We start from the raw sequence: 18989 nt of genomic DNA on the forward strand, positions 1-18989 counted from the left end.
TTGTGAAAGGTGCATAGCGGGCTTGGCTCTTAGATGAGACAGGCACAGACCATATACTTCTGGTACCATCTATGTGCACTTACTATCGCAACAGCACTTTCATTTCCATTGCTCAATATTGTGATTAGTTTCCAAGCAGAATGAAACACTCAATAGTGCTCAGAAACAACTCTGCAGCGAGAAAAAACAAACCAACCAGCACTGCCTTTTAAAATAGACAGCAGAGGGCAGCAAAGCCTAGTTCACTCATCTACTCCAGGGAAGCCCTGCAGACCCTGCCATTCCCATTGCAAATTTCGGGTCCATTAGCAACCAAACCTCTCTTTTAAGGACCCACAAGGTAATTGAGAGATGAGATGGTTTCTCTAAGATATAGAGCGCGAACACTAATTGGTTCAGTATTGGTATAATGAGGACGAATAAAGCCATGGCTCTAGTCATTATGCAGTAAACACAAACAACATAACAGGCTTCAGGAGACATTATTTTGAAAAGAATAGGCTCCTCTCAGAATTGGCCACGAGCAGGTGATATAATATAGACATAAACACAAAGTATATATATATATATATATATATATATATATATATATATATGATATGTATCACACTTGAATAAGAAGACTGCAATTAAGAATAGCCATTTGAAACTATAATTGATAATTTTAAAGTAAATATATCCATGCAACTGAATGCAGATAGCAAACCCACTATACAGCTGACCCCTGGGCATGAAGAAGAAATAAACAGGAGGTGCATTACATCCTATTAATTATTTTCACTGCTACAGTTATTTGCTATATAATACAGGTCAAGAGGTTAGCCTGAAGCGTCTCCTAATATATTAGTAAATAAATTTGAACAGATTTTAATTTACTAATGGAAAGGTCTGGGCCAGTTACAAATAAGAGTAAGGCTACTTTGTCTCCCTCATTAGCATGCAACCAGGATTATCCTCCCCATTCATACAAAATGTTACATTTCCATAAAGTGTAGTGTAATTTGTCAGAAAAAAAACCTCTGTAAACTGTATTAGGATAAAGATAAATTTGTATCATGTGGTCATCCTACTCATAGAGTGCTTATGATAATTGCATGTGTAACACCTGCCTTCAAATAATACCGCCTGCCAAATAATACCTCTCTGGATCTTCATAGTATGTGAAAATGACAGGGAATAAAATAGCTATTTTTCTAACTTATTCATAAGTGTCTATACTCATAGCTATAGGCTTTATTGTGGTTCACTAGTGTGTCTCAGGTTTTGTTTTGTTTTGTTTTGTACAGAAGACTCTCCCTGCTTGGCAATTTTAAATACTTAGTCTATATTATAGATTTATGATATTTTCAGAAAGCTGACATAAAGATAACATGAAAAAATCATTGCATGCTATGTGACAAAAGCTCTAGTTTAAAGCTCTAGTTGAAATGATTGTTTCAATTTATATATGGTAGAGAATTTAATCTAGTTGTAGTTCATATTTTTTGGTGCCTCTTGCCACCAGCCCCATCATTTATTTGACCCACTGAAAATAATCCCTAAAATTTGTAAGGTTTACATCCAAATAAAGAAGAGCCAAAAATCTAAAGTTTACTGTGGAAGTAAATTGTAGTTCTCTATTCTTATCTACATTCTTCCTCCCCACCTGGACCCCAGGGGGACTGTGCTTCCCCCTCTGACCCTCCTCCCCAGCCCAGACACAGCCCTTCAGTCAGGTGGGAATCTCTACTATTGTTACCCAGGTGTGATTGGGAGTTCCTAAGATTTCCATGCCCTCTTTGAAGTAAATCTTTCCCTGGTGCCCCACAGTGCTGGGAAAATCCTGTCAGGTGTCAGGGCAGAGAAAGTCAGCTGGATTGGCTGGTTTCTCAGTTTAACTTGGGAGAAACAGGAAGAGATACAGTAAAAGGATGGAACAGGAAAAGGCTCTCTTTGAACAGATCCATGTAGAATCTACCTGCCATGAAGGGGAGAAACTGTTAAGGAAGTCAATAATAGGAGAAGTAAACCTGATATAAGAAAATTGGGGTTTATAAAATATGATAATTTAAGGAGTTAAATTGACCAATCTCATTAGACTTCTCTCAAACTTTCATTCTTACATTTATATTGATGACTCAATCTACATTTCCAGTCCCAAGCTCTCACACAAATAACTAATAGTTGATTTAGTGTTTTGTGGTTTTAGAAGTGCTTTGAAGTTTATTGTTGGATTAGATGTTCATCATAGCCCGGTGAAGTTGTCAGGGTTCAGAAAGATGCAGTGACTTTTTTGAGTTACACAGCAGGGACTCAGGTACCAGCCCAGGGGTTCCAAATCCTAAACTCCATTCAAGACCCCATGCTGCTTCCCCCCAACCTTAAGTGCCTAAGACCTATGCCATACTCCACACCATTGCATGGGAACAGGCTAGGTGAGTACAGAATGACATTCTGAAATCCTTCACCACATTTCCCCCACACCTTTCTCCCCCTTATCAGGATCCTTGGCTAAGTCCAGGGACAGCCGAGAATGCTAAGGGGGTCTTGACCAAAGAATGACTTCCTACCCCAACCCCCACACCATCCAAATTTGACCCTGTCTCAGCAAGTGATTTCTTAGGTGAAGAAACCCTATTGTTCACACTCAGGACTCAGTTTGTAAGGTGGGTTGTCGATGAATAGGAAACTATCTGACTGACTCACTTCTCAGGGGCTACAGCTGTCTAGGGCATAGCCCAGCATTCTCCAGAGTTGCTTAATATGAAGCTGAAGTGAATTAAACTAATTTCCCAACACGGATGGCACAACAGACTACAAGATACCCTGCTATAAGATCAAAGTAACCTACCTCACATCTCTTCCTCAAAATGAAGAGAAAGAAAAATGTAACTTACAGCTCTTTCCAGAATCTTCTAGGGGGGGTATGGAACTTCTGGTCAAACCACATCACTTAATGGTGTTTTGCTGTCCAAATATTTTGAACAAAATTTGGTAAGAAAAAAAGAAAAAAAATAAGAGGATAATTGTGCCATTTAATAATTGCAACAAAGAGAAAAATTAAATAAGTCTAGGTAACAAAACACTATTCTACTCGATAAGCACGGGGCCCTTTTATCACTGATTACTCATCTTTTCATCTGTTACTTCATACAAAAATAGAAGAACTCATTTTTAACACTCTCAATATCTTTCTGAAACGTCATTTTGAAAAAGTACAATTCCATTTAAAAAGAAACAATTGCAAGCATCAATAGCAGAAGGTACCTCTGTAGTACTGGGGTCTCCTCAGTGGCAATCTCTTCTCTATTGCAGATTGTCACTCATACTGTTTCATATTAAAATAATGTGAGGAAATAACTCCCTAGTCAGTGTGGGCTCATAGCTCTGTTCCAAAGCTGCAGGTAATGTAGACTCTCTGTTATATTAAGTTCATCATTTGTATATTTTTGAGCAATGCTTTCCTGTTTGGTTCAGTGCTGTACTTTGGCAACCAGGCAGAAGAAATGGCAGGAAGAAGTGTATATGTGAATCACTACTAATTTCCCACCCTTTCTTTTGTAATGCAAAAAAAGAGAAAGAAAACTCCTATTTGGAAACTGGGATGAATGGAAGAGCACCAAAGTCAGTCCCCTTAATTACAATAAATGCCTCAAGGATTATTCAAACATAGATCAAAGTCAGGCACTTTTAATTTCAATTATCCTCCCTTTTTTATGGTGGGGAATAAAATCAAAGCTACAGAAATACTAGCAACTTGCACTTTAAGGCATCATTGTATAGGTTGCTTCAAAATTCTAAATGTTTGCTAACTGCATTGTTTTCTGGGAATGTAGGTAGTTATTATGAGCTTTGCTAGGTATTCCCACTATAAAGGTGAAATACTGAAATATATCTAGAAAAAGACACTACATTCAGACAGCATAGTTGAATACTTTATAGCTCAGAAAAAGTAAACTTGGCCTTGATAGAGTGAAGCCCAGATCATGACATTCCAAGAGGAAAAGTAAGCAAGCCTGTAAACAAAATAATTGAGGTAAGTATAGGACTTTTCATCCCTCTTAGTTGCACCTCAACTCTCCACCTCACGTTACATAGATAAAAAAATATGTGACCATTTTAATAACCAGAACTTAAAGTTTTAAGTCTCCACTTCATTTTTTTACTTTATAAAATATGGATTAATTTTTAATTAATTTTTTTTCAGTTACACTTTACTTTCAGTATTATTTTGTATTAGTTTCAGATGTCCAGTATGGTGGTTAGACATTTATATCTCCAGTGCCCAACTGGCACCGTAGATGGTTATTACAATATTACTGACTGTATTCCCTATGCTGTACTTTACATCCCCATGGCTATTTTGTAACTGCCAATTTGTACTTCTCAGTATCTTCACTGACTTCAATGATCTCCCTTGCAAGAGCTATAGAAAGTTTGGAAATTCGAGACAACTTTCAGCCTGGAAAGAAAAAAGAATAAAGCATCACATGAAAAATTTGACATCTTGGTTGGTAGTTTATATTATCCAAAGCCTAAAAAAATTGTTCTCAATTCCTATAAAATTAAAGTTAGCTAAAACGTAAGCCAAGTGGATTTTGCCAGTATGTTTGCCTAATACAATTCAGTAGTGTACAAAAACACAGAGTAGATTGTAATTAAAAATACTAAACATAACCAGCCTACTTCCAGCTGCTTTTATTAGGAGGAAAGAAAAAAGCTTAGAGAAATCGATTGCTGGAAAAAGTAATGGGATAAAATCTCCTAAAATCACTTTATCAAAATATGCTTGTGCCTACTTTCAATTTACATGTTATCTGCTATTTAAATCTGAAGGGGCATCTTTGCCAACTGTCTCTCCTAATCTAACAACTATCTGCCAAAAAAAAGGAAACTTACAGATATTAGTGACAAGGACAGACTCACCAAGGGGAAACTAATGCTTCTTCTATTTTACTATAGAATGTCACATGTTGTAGAATTTGCACAATTCCCAGCACTGTGGTTGTTACTGCACCCTTTATCTCTCCCTGATGCTCAGCATTCCAAAAGTGGCAAATTCTTGACTTATTTTATGAATACATCCATGCCTTCTATATATTCAGGGGTTGACAAAAGTAGGTTTACAGTTGTGAGTATGTGACCTAGGCTTTATCCTTGTACTATAAATTAGTTACTATAAACCTATTTTTGCCCATCCCTGCATTTTAAACATTTAGCCAATTTGATGGCATGCTTACTTTTTAAGGGGAGACTGCATTGTCTGTTCTCTCTTTCTTGAGACTGCTTTAAATTGGGGAAAATATGGGTATATTATTTTGTCAAAATACAAATATTAAGTATAAACTTCTTTGTCAACTGAAACCATAAAAATTATGGTGATCATTTCCACTCTATTTGTTATCTCTATTGGTAGTCTTTACAGAAAAAAAAAATACCTGAATAGGTCAGTGTTCAGTGTGCTATGGGTAAAAGCAGCATAGCCATGTAACTTCACAGCTTGAAAAAAGGTGCAGTGGGGCCTTGACTTACGAGTGTCCCGACTAACGCGTTTTTTGAGATACCAGCTGTCTCTCAGCCATTTTTTGCATTGAGTTGATAGAGTAATTTGAGTTAACGAGCTCCTTAATGAGCTCCTTAACGAGCTTGGCCTCGGAACGAATTAAACTCGTAAGTCAAGGCCCCATGGTACAGGAAAAACTCCTTCATAGCCTTGGTCATGAGAGACAGAATTTCCTCCTGAGAGATTAATGGTGTTATTGAAATAAAATTACTTCAAATAATAACAATAATTACATCAACACTAGTTACCATTTATTGGGAACAGCTAAAGTTTATTGAATGCTAACCATGTGCCAGGTACTGTACTAAGGAATCTATATATATAAAGAGCCAGGGTCCATAATGTCCAAAGTGACTGAAGGGATGACTGGACATCAGGCTGTGTGTGCAGCAGGCTCAGGTGGGTGGGTACTGGTGAGCTGGCTGAACTACTGACCTCTTGGAGAGAGAGAGAGAGAGAGAGAGAGAGAGAGAGAGAGAGAGAGAGAGAGAGAGAGAGAGAGAGAGAGTGGCGGGGCTGATCAGCAGCTGCCGCGGCTGCTGATGAGGCCTGGAGAGAGAACCAGGTTCTGATCCTCAGCCTTCGTGGAAGCTGCTGATCAGCCTTTGCCTCTCTCTCTCTGGGCCTCGCCAGCAGCCCAGCCTCTCTCTCTCTCCAAGAAGTCAGCAGTTCAGCCTGCTCGCCAGCGGCCTGGGGCGGCTGCTGATCAGCCCCGCCTCTCTGATCAGGCCTGAAGAAAGGCCCAGAGATGCTGACTGGCATAGAAACCGACCAGTCAGAACCAAATCTGGGTGACCGTGAGGAGCCAATGGCTGTCTAGGAGGCGAAGCTTTTGACTCTGACTGGCATAGAAAGTGACCAATCAGAACTAAATCTGGGTGAACTGCGAGGAGCCAATGGCTGCCTAGGAGGCAGAGTTTTTTTTTGGCTCTGACTGGCATAGAAACTGACCAATCAGAACCTAATCTGAGTGAACTGTGAAGGTGGGGGCTGAGGAGGGGTTTTAAGGGCAACAGCTGTTTGGTGTAAGGTGTAAGAAAGCAGTTCAATTTTTTAATGACCGGTTTGGCAGTACAGTGCATATTGCTGGCTATCAGTCCAGATATAGAGATTATGTATTTTTGTCTGCCAAGAGCATCTCCTCCTGCTGAAAAAGCCCCCCCCATTTAAGCAATACTATCCTATATAATCTATCTATAATAATAAAAGTGTAATATGCTAATTAGACCAGGTCTACTGGCCATCTTCCGGATGTCCAACTTCCTTCTGGACAAAGCTATGGTGGTGGGGGCTGAAGCAGAGGCAGTTGGGGGTGATCAGCCCGGCAGGGGAGCACAGTTGGGAGTGGCCAGGCTGGCAGGGAAAGGTAGTTGAGGGTGAGTTCAGGCCTGCAGGGGAGGGCAGTTAGGGGTGATCAGATAGGCAGAGGCAGTTAGGGGCGAGATCAGGCTGGCAGGGGAGGACAGTTAGGGGCAATCAGGCAGGCAGGCAGGTAAGCAGTTAGGAGCCAGCAGTCCCAGAATGTCAAGAGTGATGTCCGACTTCACGAGGGGGGGGACATCCCTCAGCCCTACCTGCACCCTCTCCAATCCGGGAGGCCACAGGGGATGTCCTACAGATGGTTTTGGCCCGCTCTCCACGGGGAGTGGGCCTAAGCAGCAATCTGGCCTCCCTCTGCAGGAGGCTGATCAGGGGAAGGCACTGCCCTTATCACCCTGCTGCTGCCACTGCCGGCCGCCACAGTCGCCAAGGTGTTTCATCAACACAGACTTCAGTCCCTTCACCACGAAAAAATGACAACTTTCTTTAGGCATTTTCAAGATGTCTCTTTCATAGGATATGACCTTCCTTCCTTCCTTTCTTTCTTTCTTTCTTTCTTTCTTTCTTTCTTTCTTTCTTTCTTTCTTTCTTTCTTTCTTTCCTCACCTGAGGATATTTTTCCACTGATTTTTAGAGAGTGTAGAAGAGAGAGGGAAAGACAGAGAGAAACATCAATGTGAGAGAGACACTTTGATTGGTTGCCTCCTGCATGAGCCCTGACCTGGGCCCCGACCAGGGAGGAGTGTGCAACCTAGGTACATGCCCTTGACCAGAATTGAACCCGGACCCTGCAGTCAGCAGGCCAAGGCTCTACCCACTAAGCCAAACCAGCTAGGGCAGGATATAACATTTCTTAGCCCCTCCAGCAGCGGATCTTTGTTTTTTCCTCCAGAAGTGAGGTAGAAAAACCATAGGTCACCTTCTTGGATTCTTATTACACAAATTACCAAGAACACTGTGAGTGGTCTACTGGGAGCTTAACCAATGAGCAGTCAGAAAAGGTGTTTCCTCTGCAGCTCACATGCAGAGGCAGGACTGCCGGCGCGCCCTGGCTGGCAGGTCCTATTATCTGTGGGCAGGCCCTGTTCTCTGTTCTGCTCTCTGTAGGCCTGACTGCTCACCGCAGCTGGCAGGCAGGCTCTGCTCTCTGACTCTGAGGGCCTGCCCTGCCTTGCTCTCTGTGGACCTGCACCACCCTGGCTTTCTTCACCATGCAGCAGTCCCCTCCGACCCACCTGTGCATGCAGCCTCCTCCTGAGCAGTGGTGACTATTACAGCATCCCAGCTAATTTGCATATTACCTTTTGATATATATAGATTAGCCCTAAAAGCACTTGAATCTTTGTAAATCATAGTAATCATTAACAGAGTGATAAATTCAACAATTTGTGGAACACAATAGGTTTACATTTTTCTTTTAAAAAATGCCTATAGTGTGATATCAAAATTAGGAAATGACATCTTCATTAGGCATGTAATTACTTCACAGTATGTGTTGACTTCTCTATATCACACCAGTTTAAAAGAAGGTTAAATCCCAAACACAAAACAACCAAAAGATTGTAATGCCCATACCTAATACTTCCTAAGCTGGCTTTGGACTATTCACCATTTCATCACATTCCATTTCATTTTATTGTCTTTTCATGAAAAGGAAAATTCTCCCAACTCGTTGGTAACATCTCATTATAAATATAACCTCCTGACTCCAGAGCTATAATTTGGGTTTTGACTGCCACTCCTGCTATTCAACTGTCATCTTCTATATATGATGAAGAAGAGCATTTTTCTCCAGGTGAGCCTCTCTGCAAGAGCCATTTTAGCTTTAGCCAATTCTTGCTTAAGAGATTCATTCTCTTCCATGAGCTGGTCCTGAGTGAAGTTGAAGGAGTGCTCAGGAGAGTGAACTGACTGAGAAGGCCAAGGCGCCTCTGGACTTGTCTGAGTCGCTTGAGTGACACTGTGCTGTTTCTTCAGAACATACTTTCCACTGGAAAGCAGAAATGATTCACTTGTGAGATTTTCTTTCAAATCATTCCCAGTGTTAAGCATCTGAGAATCTCTGATATGAAAAGAGCCATTGTCATTTCTCTCTACCACAAGATGGTCAATGGCTATAGGAGCTGGTTCAAGGGATATTGTACTACCACGAGGACTCTCATCTTTTAAATTTATTTTTGTTTATGAAACTTGTATCTTCATTGGCATCACTGTTGCAACAGTATCATCTTCCAAAAAATGTTGAGTATTTATAAGGGAAGATGTAAGAAACTCAGTGCTAAAGTTTTCTATATGGCATTGCAGAAATCCATTTCTTTCTGCAAGCAAAGAGTGTATTACAGCACAAGGACCACTTTCAAATCTCAGGATAATCTCAGGAGAGGATTTGGAATGAATAACAGCTTTATGAGCAGAACCTACTGAATGATTGGAAAGGCAATGCTGAAGACTGATATTGCCCCACTGATGCATGATCGGGGCCAGGGAAGGACACGGGAGGTTGGCCAGCTGGGGAGGGACTGAAGGAGGACTCCAGGGCATGTCTAGCCTGTCTCTCTCAGTCCTGATCGGCTGGACCCCAGCAGCCAGCTAACCTACCAGTTGGAGCATCTTCCCCCTGGTGATCAGTGCACGTGATAGCAAGCAGTTGAGCAGCCTTAGCATATCATTAGCATATTATGCTTTTATTGGCTGAACGGCCGACCAGACACTTAGCATATTAGGCTTTTATTATATAGGATAAGGTGTATAGTGTGGAAGCAGGTTCAGTGGGCACTGTTACTTATGCTTCCCACTTAAAGATGACTGTGATTTAAGTGTTCTCACTGTGGGTGCTTCTTCTTTACTGAATTTCAGGTTCTTAGAGAGTAAAGCTGTTTCTGGCAGCAAATCTTTAGCTTTAAAGATCAACTCTATGGTTTTGAACATGAAATGTATTTTATTAAACACTGCCTTTATAATTATTCAAAGTGTATGTATACATTTTGGGGGTACACCCTATATTTAATGTGAATCATTTTCTTTTCAACAGCAATCATTTTGGATGCAAGTTGTCAGCAATGGATGATATCTTGAAATGGTAGAAATATGGGAAATTCTTGGACAATCTTATCTTACACTCTTGATTCATATATAGTGAAGTATGAACTCTTTAAAATGTTGGACAAGACCCTCCATGATTGTGCCTCTGCCCATGGCCCCAGTCTCAATTCTCAACACATGCTTACTGGTCTTGAGCCCTACCCTATGCTCCAGGCCTCCTAATTTGCATTCAGGTGCCAAATGAGCAGGTAGTTTCACTTATATAACAGCTCTCTATTACCACATCTTCCCCCAACTAAACTGCCAGAATGTCCAGGGCACAACTAAGCTCCCTAACTCTAACACGTAGCACAGTTCCTCCAATATAGGTGTAGTAACATTTTATGGAATACATAATTCATGGGCTTACTATGGGATAAAATCCTGAGCCCTTTTCACATGGGTTGCTAAGCTCATCTCTTCCATCCTATACTTGTGCAATTGATTTCAAAATCTACCTCAGATACCACCCTGTCTATCAAGTCTTCCGTAATTATCCCAGTCAGAAAAGATTTCTCTCTCCTCTGAATTCACTCTTGAAACTTTCTCTAAGTCTTCAACAATAGTTCAGCAAGCAGAAGCAGGTTTCACTAGAATAGCATTTCTCAGCTGTTCTGTGAACAAGTCACATTGACAAATACTGTATTTTAGACAGTATACTTAAAGTGATTAAACGATTCAAAATAGCCCAATGCATGTGGATGGTAATGACCTCACAATGACTTTTTCTCTATATTTAGGAATATACACAATTATTGCACACTTATGTGGCTCTTTGGAACTGTTTACTACCCTGATATTTATGCTCTCTCAAATACTCTGTAAGCCAAATTCTTACATTTCCAAGGTATCACACTACCTTTCCTTGGTGCTGAAATTATGTTCTACTTCTTACTTATACACATGACCAATGGTACTCCCAACTCCTCACTTATGCAGTTCATGCCTCATCTGGCAGACCTCTCCCAATAGTGTTGAACCTCAGCCATGGCAAAAAAGATATCACATGTTGATTAAAATATGATCATGTAGCTGTAAAAGACTTGTGATACTCCAGGATGCCAAGGCAATCTGGTTAAGATTCAGTGAGACAGAGAGTATACTCAGCCCATCAAATTTATAGCTTGTTTGAAGAGGAAGAATACCACTGAATTCAACAGGTTTAGAACATGTGCCCTGCTCACATACTTGGGCATGTGCTTCCCAGCTTCCAAAATCATATGCAGATAGCCTATGTGGTGTCCCGTGATTAAGCTATCTTAATCCTCTGTGTTAAACCCAGGCATCAGGGTGGTCATATGGTAGAAGGAGCATTAAAGAACTAATTAGCCCTAGCCTGGACTCTCTAGCTGAGAACATCAGTATTAGTCCCCTCATCTGTTAAATAACATGATCTTGAAGGGTTTTCCTCGTTTGGACAGAGGAAATGCCAGAGACTTGTGTTGTTCATCTTCTAGATTCCCATATCCTAGTGAAGGGCTGGGCCCCAAAACATGTATGATGAATAGATAAATGAGGTAATTTTTTTGTTTTTTTTTTTACCTTATTTTGCTTTAAGAGACATGTGTCTTTGGCATTAATAACTGATCAACACAATCTTTCTTTATGAAGTGTCAGGGACAAGGGATTCATTCAAGGCCAGCTTAGACTAGTGTAGTTCAGGCCTTATGAAGGACTCACACAGACTCAGCTAATTTGTAATGGTGTCATCTCATCATTGGCCAAGGAACCCTTTTATTCTTCAAGGTCACAGCAGAACAGGAATCTTTCTGTGAAAGTCCTGAGTAGACCAAGGAAATCCCATTTAAAATGGACAAATTCAGAAATCCATGGGTTTGGACAGGCTGTGAAATAGGAAATTAACTAAAAATGACCAAAGAAAAGTTATCTGTGACTTTAATAACCCTAAGTGGGAGTAAATACAGCAGAAAAGAGACTCTATAGAAGAACATTGAAGAACAAATTATCCTGTCCCCATTTTCAGCTAAATATCAGCTTAAAGTTATCAGGGCAGAGTTTTAATTTTGTGATAGCTAGAATGGGACTTTCCGTTTTACTCAAACAAGAAAAATGTGTTGTTTTTTGGAAAACAATGTAGAATTGTTCAACTTATCTACCTGTCTCTGAAAAATATAGTTCTGGGGCTGTTATTCATTGATACTTCTGATTCAAGGCCAATGTGCTTGGGCAGGAAGAATAAAATATGCTACCTAATATGCCAACTCACTGAACAAGGAGGCCAGAGACTTGAGTCACTTTCTGGCTTTGCCACCCATTGTCCTACCCATCCTGACGATGTGACCATGTTCCTTTCTCTAGTAGCAATATGAAAATTGATAACTCCTCCCCTAGATCAAGAGGAGTTTGTGAGATATGATCTTTTATAAGAGAAACACTTAGATTCCCTTTATTTTATTTTATTATATATTTTATTGATTTCAGAGAGGAAAGGAGAGGGAGAGAGAGATAGAAACATCAATGGTGAGAGATAACCATTGATTGGTTGCCTTCTGCATGCCCCACACTGGGGATCAAGCCTGCTACCTGGGCATGTGCCCTGACCGGAAATCGAACCGTGACTTCCTAGTTCATAGGTCTATGCTCAACCACTGAGCCACACTGGCCGGGCCACTTAGATTCCTTTTAGGTGCGCCCTACACAAAAAGATATGTCTTGAGAATTCTGGTAAAATGAAACAGCAGCACCTGCAACTTTGCAGAAGACCAGTTTCAAATGTAGAATTCTCAAATTCCTGGGAGCGCTGAGTCAGAATGTGGCAGTGAGGGGAGCACCAGCCCCTTGTCCCCAAACTACTCCTCTTCTCTTTCCACTCTTACCCAAGCTCTACCACTTACATGAGGATCTTCATGTCCTTCATGTAGATCCTGGCTTGCATGTTCAAACTTCAACTATTATGACCCAACGATTTTAGTTCTAGGTAAATACATATGAGAAATGAAAACATATGTCCATACAAAAATGTATACATGAATGTTCATAGCAGCACTCTTCACAATAGCCAAAAGGTTAAAACAACACACAAATGTCCAACAACTCATGGTTAGATAAACAAAATGTGGAATAGCAATATAATAGAATATTATTCAGCCATTAAAAGGAATGAAGTACTGATGCATGCTGCAACATGGATTCACCTTGAAAACATGCTAAGTGAAAGAAGCCAGTCACAAAAGACCACATATTGTATGATTCCACTTATGTAAAATATCCAGAATAGCCAAATCTATGGACACACAAACCAGATTAGTGGTTGGCAGGGATTGGGGGAAGAAGACATTAGGAGGTGACTGCTTAATTATCATGGGGTTTCCATCTGTGGTGATAAAACAGTTCTAGAACTAGGTAGTGGTGATGGTTGTATAACATTGTGAATATACTAAATACTTGTCTTTGTCTGTTTTGGTGGTTATAACAAAATATCACAGACTCTAGAGCCTGGAAGTCCAAGATCAAGGCATCAGCATGGTTGTGTTCTCCTAAGGGCCCTCTTCTTGGTTCATAGCTTGCATCTTCTCACTGTCCTCACACAGTAGAAGGGCCTAGGGACCTCTCCAGAGGTTTTTTATAAGGTACTATTTCCATTCCTGAGAACTCAATCCTCATGACCTGATCACCTCCCAAAGGCCTCACCCCCAAACCATCATCTTTGGAAATTTGGATTTCAATATTTTGAGGGATACATTCAGACCATAACAATGTCACTGAATTTTTCACTTTAAAATAATAAATATTTTGTTATTTGTATTTTACCACAATAAAGAAAAATGATCTCAAACTCATTTACACAAAAGTATCGATGATCAATAACTAACATCTTACATGTTTAAAATTTTAACATATGGTAAAAGTAGCTAACATTTCACTTTAGAAAATATTTGTTAGCACTAACACAATTTTCATCCTCTGGAGCTTTTAATCTTGCTTGACGTTAGGTGGTTCAACGTCATGAATGTGGCCTTTATCTTTCTCATGTCCCTGGTAACTAATACTTTTTAAAAAATATCATTAGGCAATCACTAATGAATTATAAGTAAATCATACATACAATGCCCTATTTATCATTTCCTCATGGAGATAATTTATAAGTCCTTGAAAATTTAGTAGATTTAAAAGAAAAATATTTTTCTAAATAAATACTTTCTCTGCTCTGGTTTAAAAATAAACTCCAGTATGATTTATGAAATGTTCTTATTTCTGCTAGGTATTGTGATTTCTGAAATAATGAAGTGTAGTACTTGAAAATCACATTTAATTTACTCTGAGGGAAGCAAGCTAATGCTGTGCGAGGTTGCTGGGGAAACAGAAAAGCTTCTTTAGGTCAGTGTTGTAGCAGAGAAGTAAGCTGATATTTCAAAATTTATTCATAGTCATAAGTCTAAACTCTTTCCTGATTTTTAGCAACATATTCCTAATTTTACATTAAATATTCATATACCCTTTAATCTGGTCTTATTTTTGGTAGTTGATGAAGATTTGTAAAGCCAAAAAAAATTGAGAATTCAAGCTGCTCTTTATCACAATCCTTGTACATTTTAAGTTGTTTTCCTAAAGCTCAATTCAATAAAATAAAAAAAATTATATCCGGTTTAGCACCAGAGAAGCTCCTTTTGGGCAATGGAAGCCCATTTATCATTAAACTTTTAGATGAAATAAAATAAGGGCTCTGGGCATACAACCTCTCTAATTATTCAGATAATCCACAAAAGCCCTGATTTATGCTAAATACTTAGCTTTAATTAGCCAGTGGCTACATAAAGGAGGGGTGAGTCTTAAGATGAGTGTTGGAAAAAGGACAATGTGACAGGCACTATTAGTTGCTTTCCCAACATCCATTTCCCTCTCCCTTTCTCTTATTCAGGCTGAACTAACTCTCACTATAGAAGCTGGATATGCCAGATACCAACATCCAAATATTCTCTTGCACTTAAGAAATGAGTGTGTGACTATCGCTTCTCTGGCCGGTGGAACATGAGGGAATTTTGTTAGAGATGGTTTTTCTTCATAATTAAAATGAGAATAAATGCCCCATCTTTCTCTTACTCTCATGTGTTTTGTTTTGTTTTTCTGCATATGCTATCTGGAGCTGCTGCAGCCATCTTGCAAACAAGAGGGGAGACATTATAATACTGAGGATGCTGAGGATGACAGAGCAGAAAGATGGAAGAAAGTCATAGCTCTGATGAAAATACTGAACCACTGAACTAAATAATCCTAAAACCAACCTCATCTGGTTCTGAGATAATAAATTGTCCTCATTGTTTCAGCCACTTTTAGTTCTGTATTCTGTTAATTTGGCCAAAAAGATCATAAATGTTAAAAACATGATTGACTTTTCTTGTATAGTCTCCAGAGTTACCAAATTGAATTTTTCATGAATAAGGACTATAAATCAAAGTGTCAGAGCTTGGAAAAACTTTTAAAATTTATGGATTTTAATGTTGATGGGAGGATCATCTGTGGGATTTGTTTTCCCAAACTACACACATCTCACCTCCACACAAGCAGATAATAGCTGCTGTAGTGAGAAATTCCACTGATGAGAGGGAAAAAGAGAGGGAGGGAGAGAGGGAGGGAGGGAGAGAAGGAGGGAGAGAAGGAGGGAGAGAGGGAGGGAGGGAGGGAGGGAGGGAGGGAGGGAGGGAGGGAGGGAGGAGACTAAGAATGAATCATGATCATCAGATCTACTCCCATGCTTTCAATTTACAGATAAGGAAATAAAGGTCACCCAAAGCAGTCCCTAAAAAGAGAAAAAGTACTGATTCAGAGATCTTATTTATAGAGCCCAAGTGAATTGTACTGGAGAATTAAACTATCTAATGAGCATTTCTCCTTTTTAGTATGTCAACCAAGAATGACTTTCCTAAATTTTCCAATTAAAGACAATACCCCAAATTAAAAACCAGTATTGAGGGAAATAACTTTGCTATGGACTGGCCAGTTTGCTGGGGTTGGTTGAAATTTCTTTAGCAATCACTTCTGTGATATTTTTCATGAAGGACAAATGCTTGACCACTGTACCTGGCACAGAAAGCAGTAAAGAGGTTGAGAAGGAAGCAAGATGCTTCCCCTCCCAATGTCAACATCTGCAATGCTATCTCACAAAGTTTATTTTTTAAAAATTTAAATGAAATACTAAATAATAGAAATCATTGAAGAAATGATGATTGCAAATTACTCTGTATTTTCATGTGGGCAAGAATGTGTCTTGCCTTTTTCCTCCTCATTCGTCACACAGAGACACCCCGCCCCCCCAGTCGGACTACATCCTTGAAGAGTAATATTTTTTATAATGTTCTTATAAGTGATTGCTTGCAGCATCTTATAGTCTTATCTCAGCTTGTGCAGCTTCTCATTAATATTCTGTACATATGGAAGAGTTTTCTATATCATTGTCCATTAACAAGGAGAATAATCACTCATTCAGTTATCAAGCAGTCAGCAAAGACCTGGCCTTGCGCCCTTAGTGCAAAGAATCATGGGATATCAAGAAGGTTAAATGTGGTTGACATTATGATAGTTACATTTTTTATATAATTAGAGTTCTATAACCAAGTTGATCAAAGATAAGCAAAGAAGTATTAAAGTCTTTTAGGACTTAGAGACCATATTAGTGACTCTTTACCTCCTAGTAGCATGACAGAAAAACGTATTTCAGCTGATACATACCAATCAACATTCTTTTATGGCAAACAAGAAAAGGTCATAAGTTTACATATAAATGACATATTATTACAAAATAGCTTTTAAAGAGAAGTGAGTTAAGAGATATTAAGAAAATTCAAAATTGAAATGGGACCAACTGGGCATAAGGAAAGAGACATAAAACAGCTCACTGACTGAACAGAGAGGCTGAAGGTTCAGAATGTCAAGTTAAAATACACCCTACTGTACCTTTGTGATCATCATTTAGCCATTCGGGTCTTTTCATTTCTACAATCACAGAATCTCTGTATAGACATTCTAATATCCATATATCATATCCATATATCCATATCCATACCTATACCTATACCTATACCTATACCTATACCTATACCTATACTTATATCTATTATATATATGCTAGAGGCCTGATGCACGAAATTCATGCAAGAGTTGGCCTTCCTTCCCCTGACTACCAGCACCAGTTTCCCTCTGGCACCCGGGACCCGGGCTTCCCTCCGGCCATGGCAGGCACCCAGAATCCAGGTCTTCCTCACAGCCCTGGCTTCATCTGGAAGGTCATCCAGAAAGATGTTTGGAAGGACGTTTAGTCTAATTAGCATATTACACTTTTATTATTATAGATATACATATATGTGTGTGTATATATATATGTGTGTGTGTGTAAAGAGAGAGAGAGTCAGAGAGAGAGTGAGAGAGAGAGAGAGAGAGAGAGAGACAGATTTTTTTCAGTGTCAGCAATACCAGAGGGAGAAAAAGGCAACCAGAATTTTAGGCATGTATACTTCTAAATAGGTGATGTAATCTATTCCAGATGTAGCCAAAAGTCAGATTTTAGAGAAGGATGGTCATTACTCAATTGTCATTGCTATTTCTAAGAGGCCACTGAACAGGTGAACTGATAACGATCTGGAAAAAAGTGGCCATGAGAAATGGATAGGAAGGAACAAACTCAAGAGTTACAGCAGAAGAAGAAATGCTAGGATCTGGAGATTGATTGGCTGTGGGGATGAAAAGAGATCCTGTTCGGAATGGGGAACTCTAAACTTCCAGGTGAAAAATGTGGGCTCTCTTTCCTCTCTCACTTTCTACTTAGGTTATCTTGAGCAACTGTTTTAATATGTCAGCAAACATTTTCCTCATTTAAAAATTGGGATAACTATATCAATACTGATGTAGGAATCAGAGGTGTTTATGTAAATTAAAATACTTTTTAAAGGTCATAGTGTTACATAATATAAGGGCAGATTTTAGTGATCCCCCACACAGAGTTTAGAGTATAGGGGAAGTTGCTAAGATGAACAGGTGTGAATCACAATGAGATATCACCTCACACTTGTTAAAATGACTATTATAGAAAAAAAATAGATTACAGGTGCTGGTAAGGATGTGGAGAAAAGGGAACCCATCTGCATTGTTGATGGGACTGTAACATGGTACAGCCACCATGGAAAACAATATGGAGGTTCCTAAAAAAATTAAAAATAAAACTACCATATGATCCAGTAAATTCCACTTCTTGGAATATATCCAAATGAAATCAAATAATCTCAAAGAAATATCTGCACGCCCCTGTTCATTGCAGCAATATTTATAGCCAAGCTATGGAAACAATCTAAGTGTCCATTGAGTGATGAAGGGATAAGAAACAGTGGTATATGTAATGAAATATTATTCAGTTATAAAAAAGAAGTAAATTCTTCCCTTTATGACAATATGAATCAACTTTGTGAAATAAGTCGGGCAAAAGAAAGAAAGAAAGAAATATTGTATGTTCTCACTTATATGTGTGATAATAATAAAATCAAACTCATACAAATAGATAATAGGTTGGTGGTTACCAGGGGCATAGGGAGGATGTGTGAAGGTGGTCAATGGTTACAAATTTCCAGTTACAACATGAATAGATTTGGGGAATCTAAGCTATAACATGGAGACTATCCTATCTAATAAAAGAGAAACATGGTAATTAGCCATACATCCGCTACCCTTCCCATTGGCTAATCAGGGCGATATGCAAATTAACTACCAGCCAAGATGGCGGCCAGCAGCCAGGCAGCTTAAAGCGAACATGAGGCTTGCTTGCTTCAGTGACGGAGGACTCCAACGTTCCCTGCCTGCTGCTGCTGGCCTCTGAGCTTGCGGTTTGAAATATTGTCACAAATATAGAAGCTAAACAAAACCCCAGAAACCTGCTTTCAGCCAGCCAGGATCTCAGAGCTGGAGTTGAAACAGTGTTTCGATTAGAACCCAAACAAACTAGATACCTGCTTTCAGCAGCAGAGGCCTAAGAGCTGGAGCCAAGCCTCAGAGCTAAAGCTGGCCAAGAATTAAAAAAGAAAAGAAAAAAGGAGCGGTTGGG

This window comes from Myotis daubentonii, chromosome X (genome assembly GCF_963259705.1).
Source record: "Myotis daubentonii chromosome X, mMyoDau2.1, whole genome shotgun sequence".
Lineage (NCBI taxonomy): Eukaryota > Metazoa > Chordata > Mammalia > Chiroptera > Vespertilionidae > Myotis > Myotis daubentonii.